General features: G+C 41.4%; 1 pseudogene; it reads left to right on the forward strand.

Moving 5' to 3' along the window:
• Positions 1 to 3284: 3284 nt before the first annotated feature.
• LOC143680330 (DEP domain-containing mTOR-interacting protein pseudogene) overlaps positions 3285 to 17715 on the forward strand; it is a 37763-nt pseudogene continuing 23332 nt past the window's right edge.

The following is a 17715-nucleotide window of genomic DNA, read 5'->3' on the forward strand; positions in this document are numbered from 1 at the left end:
GTGGAAAAGCTGTGGTCAAATGAAATCCATCTTCATGGGCCCCTGTCAGAATGGATGCCCTACTTAGTGCAGTGCTCAGTGTGTACCAAGGTGAGGCCCTTCACCTCACAGGGAAGAGGGCGTGGAGGTGGTGGACTCTGCAGTGTCATCCGCATTTCAAAGTTTCAGGTGATCTCTTTGTTGGATCGCTGTGATATTCCAACTGGCTCTTGCCCCATGATTCTCTTTAAAGAAACCTGTGTGTTGCCTTGTGTGCAGATGTGTAGGTGTGTATGTCCAGGTTTATAGGTGCCCTTAGCCCAAAGGGCTGTGCAAAAAGAGACACACGTTCCGTAGAAATAAAACAAGGCTGCCACCTGTTCTAGGGTTTCAGCATGACTGTGACCAAGCCTTTTCATAGATTTTCATTCCACAAAGGCACAACACTCTGAAACTTTGAAGCTAACAGCATTTTATCCCAACAGGATAAAATTAAACAGGACTCTCTGTGCACGTGATTGCTGTGCTCATATTGCATAGTAGAGGGAGGCGTATTCTTATCCTTTCTCGTCTCCAGTTTCTTCACCCTGTCCCCAAGCCCATGTTCTGTTGTTGGGTGTTGAATGGGCCCATTCTGTGCAGAACCACAGCTGTGCTTCCCCAGACGAGGTTGGGTTGAGACTCCTCTTTTCTAGACCCACACAGCTTCACTGGCTTGTTTGAATTCTTCTAGGATTTGGAAATGGTGGAAATTACAAGGAGAAGGGGAAAATATATTTTCTCTTATTTTCCTACTATGGACTTTACTGTCTTTTCTCAAGCTATCATGTTTCACCTGAAATCTCACAGTGAGTTGCCAAATTTGAAATGCATCAACCAGTTCTCTGCATCTGGAACCATTCAAGCAGTGGCTGTAGTTTGAACAAGTTATGTGTACATGTAAAATATATACATATATACAAGTGTGTGCATGAAAATGTTTATCTTCATACTTTTGATACAATGTATTCTTTATTTGTTAATTTTTAATTATATTTGATATAAATTAAAGGTTTGTTGCAAAAGTTTATATTTAAGAACAGTGTTTAAAAAAAAATAGATCCCAACCATGCAACTCAACTGGGACTTACATAAAAACAAAATTCTGTGATTGGCTAGTTTGCTGCCTGAATGCTATTTATCAACCAAACTTTGAATTCTGCTGTTGTTTCTACAATGACATTTTGTATGAAGCAAAGTCCTTGGATTAAAATAAAACTCAGTAAAAAAAAAAAATCAGAAGCAGAAACACATCCTATTTCTCGGTGGTGTGTGTAAAGGGATTGAGGCCTTTCAGGGCCGGGTGATGACAGGAATGTCTCCATCCTAGTGTGCTGTGTGGGCAGGACTTGCTCTTGAGTAAATGTAATTGGGAGCTTAGCAGAAAAGTGCGTTTAGAGCCTGTTTACACTGGAAAAGTGGGATCAGGTGGAGAATCAGGGTTACGATCAGAACAGACATTTGGCATTAATCAGTCAGGATAAAGCACAGCTCAGGTTGTGGTTGGGGCTGGAGTTTGGATTCAAGTGAGAATTAAACTTATGCTTGGAATTGAGAGGAATTAAGTTTTGATGACCATAACACTTTGGGTTACATTTAGAGGTTAGAAGTTAGAGTTACAGGTCAGAGGAGAGGAATAATATTTAGCTCAGGGTTGAGGTTGGGATTAGAAGCTATGATTTAGGACAACAGTTAAATGAAAGATTAGGCAGGGTGTGCACCAACAGTGCAGGATTATGCAGAGTATTGGAATGAGGGTTTGGTTAGGGTTCTATTAAATAATAGCGTACAATAAATTAGGCTTCCAGTACAGACTAAAAGGTGAGTTGAGGTTAGTGTTAGGATTTATGGTTAGGTTTTAGGGTTTAGGATTAGATTTAGGGTCAGGGTTAGGTCAGAATCAGGGGTTAGGGTTGGGGTTAGAGTTAGGGTTAGGATTAGGGGTTATGGTTATGGTATGGTTAAGGTTACTAGAATAAAAATTAAAGGAAAATACTTAGGCCTGTACAACACAATGAACTCTGTAGTAAATGATGTTCTATATTTGATAGCATATTTGAAAAACATTCTTCCATGAATTATAACATATATTTCTTACTAGTGCAAGGTATTAACAATAGGATGGTATGTTGGAATTCTGTATTTTCTTTTTAATGCTTCTTATTGCTATAAATCTACACCATCTATAACAAAATGTATTAATTAAAAATAGATGCAAACTTCTCTGGAATCCTACTGAGGGTGCTGGTGGTTAAGAAAGGCACAGTGTGCTGGAGGCCTGGGGTCAGAGGAAATGGACTTCAGGGGAAGGTTCCTGAGCCCCCCAGAGTGATCTCAGGTTTGGAGAAAAAGCAAGAGATCCTGGACCCCTAAGTCCCCCCGTACAGGGGCACAGACACTGGGGGGCACAGCTCTCTGGAAGCTGGGGACCTGGTCCCTAATGGCAAAGACAAAATTGCCCTGGACAAGGTAACACAGGCAAAGATGCCTCTATTCCAGGGTGGCTAAAGCAGGAGAGAGACTGGAGCTCCATTCCCAGGAAGGCCTGTGTGAGCTGAGCTCTATGGTCAGGGCAGGGGCAGTGGAGGGTCCTCGTGGGCCTGAGGAGGAAGGGAGGGGTGAGTGGGACACTAGGGATACCTCCAGTCTGAAGTTGTACATTTATTCCCTTGCTGTCCAGGCTGTTTCCCTCTCTGCTATCAGACAGCTGCAGGACTAGGGTAATGGTTGTCAGGCATGGGAGAGGAGAGCAGATGGGGTCAAGGCATAGCTGCAGCTTTGTGGTATATAAAACAGTAGAGATCCCATCCCAGGGTCCCAGGTCAGGCCCAGGGCTTGGGAGAAGGGACTGCGGGTAGGCCCAGGCCCTCCAGCACTTTCTGCTGGGCCCTGCATGAGTTCCCACTTGCTTTGTCGGGGTGCAGGACCCCACGGTACTCGCTGTGGCACTGACTGTGAGGTGGTAAACCTGTGCATGGTTAAAAGATCCCAGATGCTCCCTGCACCTCCCAGAGGTTAATGGCCACCCCAGCCCCCAGTCTCCTCCTCCCCATGGCAAGCTTGGCTCTTCCCTGGACAGTGGAGGGGGAGCTGGGGCTGCAGGGCCCAGGGTGACTTTGACTTGTGGATTTGGCCTGAGCTTGAAGACATAGTCCCTGGTCTGGCTGCCCACTGGGAGAATCAATGCCTCCAAACCAGGGTGTTTCCTTTCTGTGTGGCGATATGGGGGACAGCCAGAGGACACCCCAAAGGAGACCCACCCCATTATGGTGGTCTCTGGAACTCCCAGCTGTCAGCCACATCAGAGAACTGTCCCATTTCATACCCCACCCCAGTCTCATGAAGAAATGAAGCTTGGAACTCCTGTGTCACTCAAGTGAGTCCAAGGGCCTCTGTGAGCAGAGAGGAAGGAAGCAGATGTGGGTGCTGGGGACACCGCAACACTTCCTCTGACTCAACAGGCTGACCAAGGGCTATACAGGCCAGCCAAGAGGAGCTGCCCATGCCCCAGCACAGGAGGTCTGCAAGTGGACAGATGCGTGATGAGTATGGGGATGGCCACAGGCCCTGGCGCCACGGAGAGGCTCCTTCTCTGATGGGGTGCAGGTGTCTGGGTCAGGGCATTGGGATCTGGACTCTACCTTTAGATGGGGACACAATCTTGGATGGGTTGCCCCACTGAGCCTCTAAGTACTTGTAGATAAGTCACAATTCCACCCCACATACATCCAGCATGTTGGGAAGACCAGTAGTGTGGGAAGGCATCTGCTCCTACATGCATCCTAACCCTCCGTCTGTCAGCTCATGGCCCCCAGTCTGGACGTCTGTCCAGACTTGGGTCCAGCCTGACCTGAGTGGAGAAGGTCGCCTGGGGGAACTCCTAAGGCCATGGCCAAGCCTGCCCTGACACCTTCGATTCCCACTGCTGGGCTCCAATTTGCAGAACTCCACACAGAGAGTCAGTGAGGGGCTGATGGACAGGGTGGTCCATACCGGCCCCCTCTGCCAGGTGCAGGATCCCCACATGGATCAAAGATGCAGCATGGGCCTAGGGTGAGGGTGGGTGCAGTGGGGTATTCCTCCCACCCCCAGAGCCTTGAAGGGCAAAGCAGGACACCTGGCCCAGACTCCACCCTGGAGACCAGCCTGAGCTCACACCCTGCACTTGCCTTGGATTGGTCAACAGTCCTCTCCCCAAGCACTGGGACCTCTACCTCTCCCCATCCATGACCCCACCACCCTGCCTGTCCTTGGCAAGATGCAAAGTCAGTCTTCCCATATTAGATGGAATATAAGAAAGGAGGATTTATACTGTTCATTTTTCTCATTGTGTCACATTCATCTTCACGGCCTGCCATTGTATTTATAGTTTACCCTCTGATCCCAGGGATCCAGGGAGCAATCTGTTGGTCTTCCCTGCCACACCTTCTCCCAGCCTTACTAATCATCCCACTCAGATAGGTGTTTTCACTCTGGAAAAGCTGGGGGCTTATGGATCAATATTTGACACACCCCTCATGACCCTGGGAATGTGCAAAACTACTCTTCCTTTTGTATGGGAAATCTGAGATTCCATCTAGGGGGTCCCCATCCCTGGCACACTAAGTACATGTTCCCCAAGGCCTGGCACAGGACCCAGGTGCACTCATTACTGGAATGATTCTGGTCGTGGCTCATTCAATCAACACAAATTTACTGAGCCCTTACTATGTGCAGGCACATTTCAGGCTCTAAGCATAACACAGTGAGCCGGACAAAGATCCCTGCTTCCTGGGCTTCCATTCTAGTTGGGGAGTCAAACAAGGACCCCAGACCACATGAGAAAAGAGGGGCAGGGGCACAGCACGTTAGAGGGAACCCCTGAAGGCCCTATAGATAAGGATGTGTTTCCCATGTTGTAACAGTTCAGGTAACCTCTAGGATAAACTGAAAAGGATAGTGGGCTTTGCATCAGGAAGAGAGGCCCCTGCTCCACAGACCAGGTAGGGAATTTGGAGGACTGTCCCTGGGAGAGGTTGGGCAGGACCCTGTTCCCACATATCTTATGATTTCCACCAGAATCCTGGGTCTGGGGGCCTCCCCTCAGGAGAGAAGGAGTCAGAAGGAGACCTGAATGGGGTCTGTACCTCTTGGGTACATAGGGAGGCTGGTGACTTAGAGACACATCCCCCGAGGGAGCCTGTCCAACATGGAGCTCACCATTTAAGCTCTGACATGCTCTGTTCTCAGTTTCATTTATTTCTGTTCTAATCTCCATTATTTCTTTCCTTTTGCTTGCTTTGGGGTTAGTTTCCTATTCTTTCTCTAGTTCAACCAAGTGAACAGTTAATTCCTTGATTTTTGCTCTTTCTTCTTTTTAGATATAGGCATTTAGGGCAATAAATTTCCCTCTTTGCACTGCCTTTGCTGCGTCCCATAAATTTTGATATGCTGTATTTTCATTTTCATTTGCCTTGAGATATTTACTGATTTCTCTTGTAATTTCTTCCTTGATCCACTGGTTGTTTAAGAGTGTGTTATTGAGCCACCATATATGTCTGAATTTTCTGGCCCCCTGGCTATTACTGATTTCCAACTTCATTCCTTTATGATCTGTATTGGTTAGGGTTCTCTAGAGAAACAGAATCAACAGGGAGCACTCACAAATATAAAATTTATAAGTGTCTCACATGACGGCGGGAACACAGAGTCCCAAACCCGCAGGGCAGGCTGTGAAGTAGACAATTCTGATGGAGGGTCTGGACAAACTCCACACAGGAGAGGCTCTCCAGATGAAGCAGGAAGAGAGCCTGTCTCTTCTGAATCCTCTTTAAAAGGCTTCCAGTGATTAGATTGAGCATCACTCATTGCAGAAGACACTCCCCTTGCTTGATTACAAATGGAATCAGCTGTGGATACAGCTGACACAATCATGATTTAATTCTATGAACTGTCCTCATTGCAACAGACAGGCCAGCACTTGCCCAACCAGACAAACAGGTACCACCACTTGGCCAAGTTGACACATGAACCTGACCATGACATGATATAAGAATGTGTTTTGTATGATTTAATCTTTTTTAATTTATTGAGACTTGCTTTTTGACCCAGCATATGGTCTATCCTTGAGAATGATCCATGAGCACTTGAGAAAAAGGTGTATCCTGCTGTTGTGGGGTGTAGTGTTCTATAAATGTCTGTTAAGTCTAGTTCATTTATTGTATTATTCAAGTTCTGTTTCTTTATTGATCCTCTGTATAGATGTTCTGTCCATTGATGAGAGTGGGGAGTTGAAGTCTCCAACTATTATGGTAGATGTGTCTGTTTCTCTATTTAGTGTTTGCCTCATGTATTTTGGAGCACTCTGGCTCAGTGCATAAATATTTATGATTGTTATTTCTTCCTGTTGAATTGTTCCTTTTAGTAATACATAGTGTCCTTCTTTGCCACTTTTAAAAACCTTTTTTATTGTATAGTATAACATATATAAAAAGCAAAGAAATAAAAAAGGATTAGATTTCAAAGCACTCCTCAAAAAGTGGTTGCAGGATAGATCCCTGAGTTCATAATGGGCTACCATATGATACTGTCATATTTTTCTTCTAGCTGCTCCAGAATATAGGAGGCTAGCAGGCTTAAATACTTTGTTATCATTACAATCAACTTTTTTTCCTTCTTTTTTGTGAACAATAACATATATACAAAAAAGCTATAAATTTCCAAACAACACCACAATTAGTTGTAGAACATATTTTAGACTTTGACATGGGTTACAATTTCACAATTTTAGGTTTCTACTTCTAGCTGCTCTAAAGTACTGAAGACTAAAAGAGATATCAATTTAATGATTTAGCATTCATATTCATTTGTTAAGTCCTATCTTCTATGTATAATTCCACCATCACCTTTGATCTTTCCCTACTTCTCATTGGGGTCCTTTGGGCTATGGCAATTAAAAATTTTTGATATTGAAAGATCTTTCACTAATATTGGGTAGGGAGATGGAACTAACTGATGTTCTGGAGAGGCTGGGCTAGGTTTCAGGACTTATCTAGACCAGGGACCCATCTGGAGGTTGTAGGTTTCTGGCAAGTTACACTACTGCCTGGAACCTTTGTGGAATCTTATAAATTGCCCTAGGTGTTCTTTAGGATTGGCTGGAATGGTCCTGGTTGGGGGTTGGCAGGTTATGATAGGTAGCAAAGTCTACATGAAGCTTGCATAAGAGCAACCTCCAGAGTAGCCTCTCAACTCTGTTTGAACTCTCTCTGCCACTGACACTTTATAATTACTCTTCTTTTCCCCCATTTGTTCAGGATGGAATAGTTGATCCCATGGTGCCAGGTCTGGATTCATCCCTGGAAGTCTTCTCCCACATCGCGAGGGAGACTTTCACCCCTGGATGTCATGTCCCATGTAGGGGGGAAGGCAATGATTTCACTTGCAGATTTGGGCTTAGAGAGACTGAGGCCACATCTGAGCACACCAGAGGTCCTCCAGAAGTAACTCTTAGGCATGCCCATAGGTAATTTAAGCTTTTATGGTACCTACATAAGCTTCAGAAGAGTAAGCCTTATGATCAAGGGTTTGGCCTATTGATTTGGGTGTCCCTAAAGTTTGACACAGTATCAGGGGATTCCTGGATGGTAAGGTTTAATAATTCCATATTCTTTCTCCCCTCTCTCATGGGACTTTACCAATCCTTTTTGACTATTTGGTTAATATACTCTAGGATGTCTCCAGGCATTACAAATTCTATAAAGGATTAAATGACCTTGTTCTAATTCTGTGCTATCTGTGTTTCAGTTGTTCAAATGAGCTATACAGATAGGTTGAATTAGATTATGCACTACTGAAAATTTCAGTTTCAGATCAAGTAAATCTTTCTTCCATTGGCTTCGAAGAGTATGTGTGGTTCTAAAATACTGTTTTCCTTACTCTTATGTTCTGAGTTACTTTAACCCCAACCTGTTTGGCTTCATTCTTATCTCTAAACATCAGGTTATATATATATAAAACAGCCTCTCAAAATCCAGAAGTAATAATCACCACTCGGACTTAATGTGTCTGCTCTAAAAGCTTACAATCTAGGCCTCTGTTTTCTTATAAGCATTTTCTAAAGGTGACCATACCATTGTTGTTTTTTTGTTTCTGGCTTATTTTGTCTCACCAAATGTCCCCCATGTTCATTCACATCGTTGCATGTCTCATGACAAGCAGCACAGCCTTCGTTCATAAGTATACACCATCGTTCACCATTCTACTCTGTTAGTGCGTCCTTCAATCACCTGCATTCATTGGGCATCATGTAGAGGGCTCAAAGTCCACAGTCCATCAACATTCTCAATTTTAGATAATTTCATTGTTTCCAATAGAAAGAAAACCAATAATACACACTTACAAATAGGAGACCTAAATCTCTTCTTAACTCTTGTCCCTTCCCCCATTATTTACTTCTGCTGTTGCCATGGTAGTGCTGATGGTTTCCTTTTTTTTTAAAAAAATTTTTTATTAATTAAAAAAAATTAACAAAAAAACATTAAGATATCATTCCATTCTACATATACAATCAGTAATTCTTAATATCATCACATAGTTGCATATTCATCATTTCTAGAACATTTGCACCAATTTAGAAAAAAACAAAAAAGACAACAGAAAAAGAAATAAAACGATAACAGAAAAAAAAGATTATACATGCCATACCCCTTACCCCTCGCTTTCATTTACCACTAGCACTTCAAACTAAATTTATTTTTAACATTTGTTCCCCCCATTATTTATTTATTCATTTGTTTTTTTATTAATTAAAAAAAATTAACACAACATTTAGAAATCATTCCATTCTACATATGCAATCAGTAATTCTTAATATCATCACATAGATGTATGATCGTCATTTCTTAGTACATTTGCATCGATTTAGGAAAAGAACTAGCAAAACAACAGAAAAAGATATAGAATGATAATACACAGAAAAAATTAAAAAAATAATAATAATAAAAAATAAAAATAAAAAATATATATATAAAACAAAAAAACAAAAAACACAAACAAAGAAACAAAAAAACTATAGCTCAGATGCAGCTTCGTTCAATGTTTTAACAAAATTACATTACAATTAGGTAGTATTGTGCTGTCCATTTTTGAGTTTTTGTATCTAGCCCTGTTGCACAGTCTGTATCCCTTCAGCTCCAATTACCCATTATCTTACCCTGTTTCTACCTCCTGCTGGACTCTGTTACCAATGACATATCCCAAGTTTATTCTCGAATGTCGGTTCACATCAGTGGGACCATACAGTATTTGTCCTTTAGTTTTTGGCTAGACTCACTCAGCATAATGTTCTCTAGGTCCATCCATGTTATTACATGCTTCATAAGTTTATCCTGTCTTAAAGCTGCATAATATTCCATCGTATGTATATACCACAGTTTGTTTAGCCACTCATCTGTTGATGGACATTTTGGCTGTGTCCATCTCTTTGCAATTGTAAATAATGCTGCTATAAACATTGGTGTGCAAATGTCCGTTTGTGTCTTTGCCCTTAAATCCTTTGAGTAGATACCTAGCAATGGTATTGCTGGGTCGTATGGCAATTCTATATTCAGCTTTTTGAGGAACCGCCAAACTGCCTTCCACAGTGGTTGCACCCTTTGACATTCCCACCAACAGTGGATAAGTGTGCCTCTTTCTCCGCATCCTCTCCAGCACTTGTCATTTTCTGTTTTGTTGATAATGGCCACTCTGGTGGGTGTGAGATGATATCTCATTGTGGTTTTGATTTTCATTTCTCTAATGGCCAGGGACATTGAGCATCTCTTCATGTGCCTTTTGGCCATTTGTATTTCCTCTTCTGAGAGGTGTCTGTTCAAGTCTTTTTCCCATTTTGTAATTGGGTTGGCTGTCTTTTTGTTGTTGAGTTGAACAATCTCTTTATAAATTCTGGATAGTAGACCTTTATCTGATATGTCGTTTCCAAATATTGTCTCCCATTGTGTAGGCTGTCTTTCTACTTTCTTGATGAAGTTCTTTGATGCACAAAAGTGTTTAATTTTGAGGAGCTCCCATTTATTTATTTATTTCTTCAGAGCTCTTGCTTTAGGCTTAAGGTCCATAAAACTGCCTCCAATTGTAAGTTTCATAAGATATCTCCCTACATTTTCCTCTAACTGTTTTATGGTCTTAGACCTAATGTTTAGATCTTTGATCCATTTTGAGTTAACTTTTGTATAGGGTGTGAGATACGGGTCCTCTTTCATTCTTTTGCATATGGGTATCCAGTTCTCTAGGCACCATTTATTGAAGAGACTGTTCTGTCCCAGGTGAATTGGCTTGACTGCCTTATCAAAGATCAAATGTCCATAGATGACAGGGTCTATATCTGAGCACTCTATTCGATTCCATTGGTCGATTTATCTATCTTTATGCCAATACCATGCTGTTTTGACCACTGTGACTTCATAATATGCCTTAAAGTCCGGCAGCGTGAGACCTCCAGCTTCGTTTTTTTTCCTCAAGATACTTTTAGCAATTCGGGGCACCCTGCCCTTCCAGATAAATTTGCTTATTGGGTTTTCTATTTCTGAAAAATAAGTTGTTGGGATTTTGATTGGTATTGCATTGAATCTGTAAATCAATTTAGGTAGGATTGACATCTTAACTATATTTAGTCTTCCAATCCATGAACACGGTATACCCTTCCATCTATTTAGGTCTTCTGTGATTTCTTTTAACAGTTTTTTGTAGTTTTCTTTGTATAGGTTTTTTGTCTCTTAGTTAAATTTATTCCTAGGTATTTTATTCTTTTAGTTGCAATTGTAAATGGAATTCATTTCTTGATTTCCCCCTCAGCTTGTTCATTGCTGGTGTATAGAAATGGTACAGATTTTTGAATGTTGATCTTGTCACCTGATGTTGAATCTTGTCAAATGCCTTCTCTGCATCTATTGAGATGATCATGTGATTTTTCTGCTTTGATTTGTTGATATGGTGTATTACATTAATTGATTTTCTTATGTTGAACCATCCTTGCATACCTGGGATGAATCTTACTTGGTCATGATGTATAATTCTTTTAATGTGTTGTTGGATTCGATTTGCTAGAATTTTATTGCGGATTTTTGCATCTATATTCATTAGAGAGATTGGTCTGTAGTTTTCTTTTTTTGTAATATCTTTGCATGGTTTTGATATGAGGGTGATGTTGGCTTCATAGAATGAATTAGGTAGCTTTCCCTCCGCTTCGATTTTTTTGAAGAGTTTGAGCAGAGTTGGTACTAATTCTTTCTGGAATGTTTGGTAGAATTCACATGTGAAGCCGTCTGGTCCTGGACTTTTCTTTTTAGGAAGCTTTTGAATGACTGATTCAATTTCTTTACTTGTGATTGGTTTGTTGAGGTCATCTATTTCTTCTTGAGTCAAAGTTGGTTGTTCATGCCTTTCCAGGAACCCATCCATTTCACCTAAATTGTTGTATTTATTAGCGTAAAGTTGTTCATAGTATCCTGTTATTACCTCCTTTATTTCTGTGAGGTCAGTGGTTATGTCTCCTCTTCCATTTCTGATCTTATTTATTTGCATCCTCTCTCTTCTTCTTTTTGTCAATCTTGCTAAGGGCCCATCAATCTGGTTGATGTTCTCATAGAACCAACTTCTGCTCTTATTGATTTTCTCTACTGTTTTCATGTTTTCAGTTTCATTTATTTCTGCTCTAATCTTTGTTATTTCTTTCCTTTTGCTTGCTTTGGGGTTAGTTTGCTGTTCTTTCTCCAGTTCTTCCAAGTGGACAGTTAATTCCTGTATTTTTGCCTTTTCTTCTTTTCTGATATAGGCATTTAGGGCAATAGATTTCCCTCTTAGCACTGCCCTTGCTGCGTCCCATAGGTTTTGATATGTTGTGTTTTCGTTTTCATTCGCCTCGACGTATTTACTAATTTCTCTTGCAATTTCTTCCTTGACCCACTTGTTGTTAAGAGTGTGTTGTTGAGCCTCCACGTATTTGTGAATTTTCTGGCACTCCGCCTATTATTGATTTCCAACTTCATTCCTTTATGATCCGAGAAAGTGTTGTGTATGATTTCAATCTTTTTAAATTTGTTAAGACTTGCTTTGTGACCCAGCATATGGTCTATCTTTGAGAATGATCCATGAGCACTTGAGAAAAGGTGTATCCTGCTGTTGTGGGATGTAATGTCCTATAAATGTCTTTTAAGTCTAGCTCATTTATTGTAATATTCAAATTCTCTATTTCTTTATTGATCCACTGTCTAGATGTTCTGTCCATTGATGAGAGTGGTGAATTGAAGTCTCCAACTATTATGGTATATGTGTCTATTTCCCTTTTCAGTGTTTGCAGTGTATTCCTCACGTGTTTTGGGGCATTCTGGTTTGGTACATAAATATTTATGATTGTTATGTCTTCTTGTTGAATTGTTCCTTTTATTAGTAGATAGTGTCCTTCTTTGTCTCTTTTAACTGTTTTACATTTGAAGTCTAATTTGTTGGATATTAGTATACCTACTCCCGCTCTTTTCTGGTTGTTATTTGTATGAAATATCTTTTCCCAACCTTTCACTTTCAACCTATGTTTATCTTTGGGTCTAAGATGTGTTTCCTGTAGACAGCATATAGACGGATCCTGTTTTTTAATCCATTCTGCCAGTCTATGTCTTTTGATTGGGGAATTCAGTCCATTAACATTTAGTGTTATTACTGTTTGGATAATATTTTCCTCTACCATTTTGCCTTTTGTATTATATATATCATATCTGATTTTCCTACTTTCTACACTCTTCTCCATACCTCTCTCTTCTGTCTTTTCATATCTGACTCTAGTGCTCCCTTTAGTATTTCTTGCAGAGCTGATCTCTTGGTCACAAATTCTCTCAGTGACTTTTTGTCTGAAAATGTTTTAATTTCTCCCTCATTTTTGAAGGACAATTTTGCTGGATATAGAAGTCTTGGTTGGCAGTTTTTCTCTTTTAGTAATTTAAATATATCATCCCACTCTCTTCTAGCTTCCATGGTTTCTGCTGAGAAATCTACACATAGTCTTATTGGGTTTCCCTTGTGTGTGATGGATTGTTTTTCTCTTGCTGCTTTCAAGATCCTCTCTTTCTCTTTGACCTCTGATGTTCTAACTAGTAAGTGTCTTGGAGAACGCCTATAGGGTCTTTTCTCTTTGGGGTGTGTTGCACTTCTTGGATCTGTAATTTTAGGTCTTTCATAAGAGTTGGGAAATTTTCAGTGATAATTTCTTCCATTAGTTTTTCTCCTCCTTTTCCCTTCTCTTCTCCTTCTGGGACACCCACAACACATATATTTGTGCGCTTCATATTGTCCTTCAGTTCCCTGATCCCCTGTTCAAATTTTTCCATTCTTTTCCCTATAGTTTCTGTTTCTTTTTGGAATTCAGATGTTCCGTCCTCCAAATCACTAATTCTAGCTTCTGTCTCTTTAAATCTACCATTGTAGGTATCCATTGTTTTTTCCATCTTTTCTACTTTGTCCTTCAATCCCATAAGTTCTGTGATTTGTTTTTTCAGACTTTCTATTTCTTCTTTTTGTTCAGCCCATGTCTTCTTCATGTCCTCCCTCAATTTATTGATTTGGTTTTTGAAGAGGTTTTCCATTTCTGTTCGTATATTTAGCATTAGTTGTCTCAGCTCCTGTATCTCATTTGAACTATTGGTTTGTTCCTTTGACTGGGCCATATCTTCAATTTTCCTAGCGTGATCCATTATTTTCTGCTGGCATCTGGGCATTTAATCAGATTTCCCTGGGTGTGGGACCCAGCAGGTTGAAAGATTTTCCTGTGAAATCTCTGGGCTCTGTTTTTCTTATCCTGCCCAGTATGTGGCACTCGTGGCACTCGTCTTTCTGTGGGTCCCACCAGTAAAAAATGCTGTGGCTCCTTTAACTTTGGAAAACTCTCACTGTGGGGGAGGGTGGCCAGCCGAAGCGGCTTGAGGGAGTTCCAGTTCAAATCTCCCAGCCGGCCCGTGAATCCATGCATGGGGGGGCGTCGGCCTCCGTGGCTTGGGGGACCTCCTATCCAATTCTCCCAGCTGGCCAGAGAGGCCGCGCGTTGGGGGAGCGCTGTTTGCCGTGGCTTGAGGGGACCGCCTGTCCAATTCTCCCAGCCGGCCCAGGAAGAAGGGAGGGAGGGACTCTGGCTGCCAGCCGCTCCGGCCCAGGGAAGCACACGCCCCTCGGGTATCTCACCGCAGCGGATTCTCCCTGCTGGTTCAGCCGCTCCAGAATGGGGTACGCTGTCTTTTTGGTTTCTGTCGTGGCTCCAGGAGCTGTTCTGTACCATTTCTATTTCTTTAGTAGCTGTTCTGGAGGAGGAACTAAGACCCGCACGTCTTACTAAGCCGCCATCTTCTCCGGAAGTCTCCGGATGGCTTGTTTTTACTCCACAATGTCTGGGACCTCAGCTTCACTCAGCGGGGTCGTGGCTCCTTCCCATCTCCACACTAGGGCCCGGCAATGTCAAGGAATGAATTCTTGATACCTGCCATGCTGGAGACCTGGGTTCAATTCCTGGTGCCTGCCATTTCCCCTTTCACTTCGGACTCCAAGATGTGGCTTGGCCAGACTGGCTGGTCCCTCAACTGCTGCAATTGCATGTGGCCCAAGTAATCCACGAGCTCTGGGCCCATCCTCCGTAGGTCCCACAGGAATGATGGTTTCCTTTTGAACACAGCTCATTCCATGCAATAGCAGTTTCCCCCTGTACCCTGGACTTAAACACTCTTTATACAAGAATAATATCTTTGAAGTAATTCTTATGAGAACTCATTCATATTTCTAGTGTGAGCCAGTGGGACACGTAGGTCTATACAACACCTTTCAATCTTGTTCATCTTCAATATGGTAATTTTACTTCTAGACCCACTAGAGAATCTCCTTCGCTCCTATCTGTTCCCTTACATGAAAGTTCAACCTCATTTAGCTAATGGTTCACCCATCTGTAGCTTCTATGTATCCCTAAGTCCCCTGTATTCTGTATTATAAGTCTCTGATTATACCTTTACGCTGGTCATAAAAGTGGAATCATGCAGTGTCTGTCCTTTCGTGTCTGACTAATTTCACTCAACATTATGTCCTCAAGGCTCATCTATCTTGTCATGTGTTTCAGGACATCATTTTGTCTTTCTGCTGCATAATATTTCATTGTATATATATACCACATTTTGTTGATCCATTCGTCTGTTGATGGGCCTTTGGTCTGTTTCCATCTTTTGGTGATTCTGAATAATGCTGCTATGAATATCAGTGTGAAAATGTCTGTGTCATTGCTTTCAGCTCTTTTGGGTATATACCAAATAGGGCTATTGCTGGGTCATAAGGAAGCCAATATTTAGTTTCCTGAGTAACTGTCAAACAGTCTTCCATAGTGGCTGCACCACTGTACATTCTCACCAGCAGTGCGTAAGTGTCCTAGTTTCTCCACATCCTCTCCAACATTTATAGTTTCCTGACTGTTTAATAGCAGCCATTCTTTTAGGTGTGAGGTGGAATCTCATTGTAATCTTCATCTGCATTTCCCTTATAGCCAGTGAAAATGAACATCTCTTCATGTGCTTTTGAGCCATCTGTTTTTGCTCTTCAAAAAAATGCCTATTCATATCTTTAACCCATTTTATAATTGGGTTGTTTGTTCTTTTGTTGTTGAGTTGTATGATTTCTTTGTATATACAGGAAATCAAACCTTTGTCTGATATGTGATTTCCAAATATTTTCTTCCATTGAGCTGGCTGCTTCTTCACCTTTTTGAGAAAGTCTTTTGAGGTGCAGAAGCATTTGATTTTGAGGAGTTCCCATTTACAGTGGTCATAAAAGCACAGTAATGGCACAAATATAGCTATACTGAACAATGAACTTAAATGAGTGTTCAGAAATAGACCCTCTCATCTATGGATAATTGATTTTTTTTCACATGAGCAGGCACTGGGAATCAAACCCAGGTGTCCAGCATGGCAGGTGAGTAGTCTGCCTACTGAGTCACTGTGGCCCACCCTGGACAATTGATCTTTGATAAGGTGGTGAAGCCAACCCAACAATGTCACAGCATCCTCCTCAATAAATGGTGTTTGGAGAACAGAATAACTATATCCAAAAGAATGAAAGAGGACTCATATCTCACACCTTGTACAAAAATTAACTCAAAATGGCTGAAATACCTAAACATTAGGGCTAAGGCCATAAATATTTAGAAGAAATTATAGGGAAATATCTCATAGATCTTGTGACAGGAAATGTTTTCTAAAACTTACACCAAAAGTGCAAGCAATGACAAAAGAAATAGATAAATTGAATTTCCTTAAATTTAAAAACTTTTGTGCATTAAGGGTCTTAGTCAAGAAAGTGAAAAGTCAAGCTATGCAATGGAAAACTGTATTAGCTAAGGTTCTCTAGAGAAACAGAATCAGTAGTATATGTCCATAAACATAAAATTTACAAAAGTGTTTCACATGACCATGAGGATATAGAGTCCAAAGTATGTAGAGCAGACTGCAAGCTGCCAGCTCCAGTGAAGATCTCCAACAAACTCTCAGGAGAAGCTTGCTGGGTCAGTAGTGGGATATAAGAGTCCAAGATCTGTAGGTCAGGCCACAGGCTGGCAGGTCCAATGAAGATCTTCAATGAACTTTCAGGAGATGCTGGCTGGCTGAAGTAGGAAGAATGACTGTCTCTTCTGAACTCCCCTTAAAAGCCTTCCATTGAAAAAAGAACATTTTTGTCTTAGAACAGACCATGCCAGTATTTGACTTTGATGAGATTTGTATTGTTTCTGACTTTGTAATGTATTAGTATTGCTACTGAAATGCTTTAAGGCTTTGTGATACTGTGATGGAGTGAATGCATTTTGTATATACAAAAAGCACATCTTTTTTGGGGCCCAGAGAGTAGAATACGCCAGTTTGAAAGTATTACATAACCTAGAAAAGCTATGTTTTAATCCTGATCCATTAACATGGGAGCATAAATTTCTTTTAATCCCTATTTAGCACTGTAGGTTGCTTGATTAGATTATCTCTATAGAGATGTGACACACTCAATTGTGGGTATTAACTTTTGATTACACGGTGATGTGACTCCACCCATTCCAGGTGGGTCAACTTAATTTACTGGACTCTATTGAAAGAGGAAACATTTTGGTGAGAGTCAGAAATGACAGAAACCACAGAAATCATAGAAACAACAGAGCCTAGAATAAGGACAGACGCGTCAGAGCCAACAGAAACTTCACAACAGAGGTGACACACTTGTGGACACATGGAGAGCAGAGACATGGACATTTGGAGATACTTGGAGCCCTGCAGATATTGCCATGAAAGGTTAAGCAAGCCAGAACCATGAGCAACCCAAAGGAAGCCAATAGATGAAAGCCAGCTCTGGAGAAGCAAATTGAGTTACTCTGACAGGAACAAAGGCTGAAAGCACCAAGCCCAGGACTCAGGGACCAGCAAGCATTCACAGCTGACAGAAGAGTTGCAGATGCATCAGCCATTCTTAAATTGAGGAATCATTCTTCAGATACCTCAGTTTGGACATTTCCACAGGCTTAGAACTACACACTTATAACTTATTATATTCCCTTTTTTTAAAGCCATTTCAGGATGGGCCATGGTGGCTCAGCAGGCAGAGTTCTCACCTACCATTCCAGAGACCGGGGTTTGATTCCCGGTGCCTGCTGACAAAAGAAAT

Source organism: Tamandua tetradactyla, chromosome 4 (assembly GCF_023851605.1).
Source record: "Tamandua tetradactyla isolate mTamTet1 chromosome 4, mTamTet1.pri, whole genome shotgun sequence".
Lineage (NCBI taxonomy): Eukaryota > Metazoa > Chordata > Mammalia > Pilosa > Myrmecophagidae > Tamandua > Tamandua tetradactyla.